The sequence below is a fragment of the Taudactylus pleione genome, unplaced genomic scaffold (assembly GCF_031769625.1).
Source record: "Taudactylus pleione unplaced genomic scaffold, aTauple2 ptg000318l, whole genome shotgun sequence".
NCBI classification, from domain to species: domain Eukaryota; kingdom Metazoa; phylum Chordata; class Amphibia; order Anura; family Myobatrachidae; genus Taudactylus; species Taudactylus pleione.
This window is the reverse complement of record NW_028284719.1, coordinates 1,487,483-1,489,986: the sequence shown is the minus strand read 5'-3', so window position 1 is coordinate 1,489,986 and position 2,504 is coordinate 1,487,483.

Genomic DNA, 2,504 nt, shown 5'->3' with positions numbered 1-2,504 from the left:
AATCCTATCTCAGGCTCTTCCATCTGGTATATGCAAGTTTCTGGTTGTATTATTTTAGCACAATAACCATCTGGTACCTTACCAATAATTTATTTGGTGGAACTCAATGTATACCGGTACCTAAAATGTTTCCCACTAGATTTAATTGAGCATAACAGATCATGATTTACGGACTCATTAACAGCTCTCTGTGAAAAGGTCATCATCTGATTATTCCCTGTCACTTCCCAACTCCCAGGTTTATTGGGTTTGGTTATGTTCAAACACAAAAGTGATCTATCTACTGGGAATTGATAGAGTTTAAAATGAGGTGGTTTGGATGAGAGGAATTTTCTATCCAATGTTTTCCCTTTTTGCAATTCTAACATTTCCGTGATATTCAGTGGAAATGGCACCAACCCTACATTATGCTGTCCCTGTGGCACATGTGAACACACCCAGCAATCAGTTTGATTTAATACTTTGCCTACCATGCTATGATAATCCTCTAAAGGATACCCACCCCAGTATGGGTTATATTTAGGCTGGCACCTTTGAATACAGTTCTCATCAACTAGGGACCCACAAAGCTCATAAATACAGGAATCTTCAGACAATAAACTTCCAACACCATCCCCGAGTATCTTGAATAACAGCTCTCTTAACAACAACAGTACTAAGATTGGTCAGACAGTCCCCTGATTGGCATAGCACTCCTCCTGATTCCACTCCATCAGCACTGCCATCAGCTCCCATCTCCTCAAATGGTCCCCCATCACAGAAATTGGATATCCCAGAACCAACCAGAATGGTGAACACTCTAAAAGAGAATATGAAAATGAACACAGCAGGCCTGTCCATTGCCACAAGACCTGCAAATTTCTTTTAGTTCAGGTATCTCACTACGACCTTTTCAATCCTCCCGGAACAAGTTCGTGATCGACAGGTCCACGCTATCAGCCTTGTCTCTGACTTGTTTCTCCACTGGTTGATTGACCTTTTTGCAGTGAGTGGAATGGACCCAGGTATCTCTCTCAGCCACCTTCATAGATGTAGTACTTGTCAGCAGCACCTGGTACGGACCTTCCCACCGATCAGTCAAATGACCTAAACGCAAGAAATTTGTGATCATAACATATTCTCCTGGTTCAACATCATGACAGTTAGTTTCAGGCATATCATTGGACAACAATTTCAGTTTCTGATGTTGCTGTTTTAACTGCTTACTCATTAATATAAGATACCTTACAGTTACCTCGTTGTTACCTTTCAAGTCTTCCTGTGGACTTATAATCAAATGAGGTTGTCTACCGAAAAGTATTTCAAAAGGAGACAGATTTAGAGGGGGTCTGGGAGTGGTCCTTATACAATATAGAACCAATGGTAACGCTTCTGGCCATCCTAGTCCAGTCTCTGCCATGATTTTACTTAACTTATTTTTAATAGTCCCGTTCATCCTCTCTATCTTGGCGCTGGCTTGCGGTCGGTAGGGGGTGTGAAGTCAGCTATTAATACCCATCAGTTTACACATATTTTGAAAAACATCACCTGTGACATGAGTACCCCTGTCACTCTCAATGATTTTAGGGATACCGTACCTGCATACAAATTCCTGAACTATTTTCTTGGCAGTAAACGCAGCAGTATTAGTGGCCGCTGGGTAGGCCTCAACCCAATTAGAAAATACGTCAGTGCACACTAACACATACTTAAGGTTCCTGCAGGGTGGTAATTGGATGAAATCAATTTGTATTACCTGGAAAGGTCCATCAGTCAGTGGAATGTGGGATGGTTCAGTAGGGATCGCTGTCCCTATGTTCTCCCTCAAGCAGGTCAGACAGGAAATAGCTCTTTTTTCTGCTTGGGAAGAAAAACCTGGTGCGCACCAGTATGCCCTCACCAATTTACACCATGGGCTGCCTCAGCCAGGCTGGGGTAATATGCTTTGGGGGCTACTGGCTTACCTGGTCCATCCCTCCAGAGCCCGGAGGACTCTTGCCCACATCCCTTGGATTTCCAGTTGGACTTTTCCTGGATTGAACACAAATTTTGCATCTCAATTAATTTCAGCATATCAATTGTTTGGAAAGACATAATTTGTTCAGTTGGAGAAAACATTTTTAACCCTGCTGCCCATTTTGCAACTCCATCAGCTCTGTTGTTTCCCAGTGACACCGGATCATCCTCACATGTATGGGCTTTACACTTAATTACTGCCACCACTTTGGGCAGTTGGATTGCTTCTAAAAGATGTTTTATGTGTCGGGAATGTACAACTGGTGTGCCTGCTGCTGTCATAAAATTTCTCAGATGCCATAGAGCCCCGAAATCGTGCACCACCCCGAACACGTACCTTGAGTCAGTGTAAATGTTAGCAGACTTGCCAGCTGCCAGTTCACACGCTCTAGTTAGTGTACTAACTCTGCCACCTGGGCTGAGTGAGGAGGACCAAGAGGTTTAGCTTCTATGATGTCTGTGTCATTTACAACATCATAACCTGTACATAATTCACCTGTGTCTGTTTG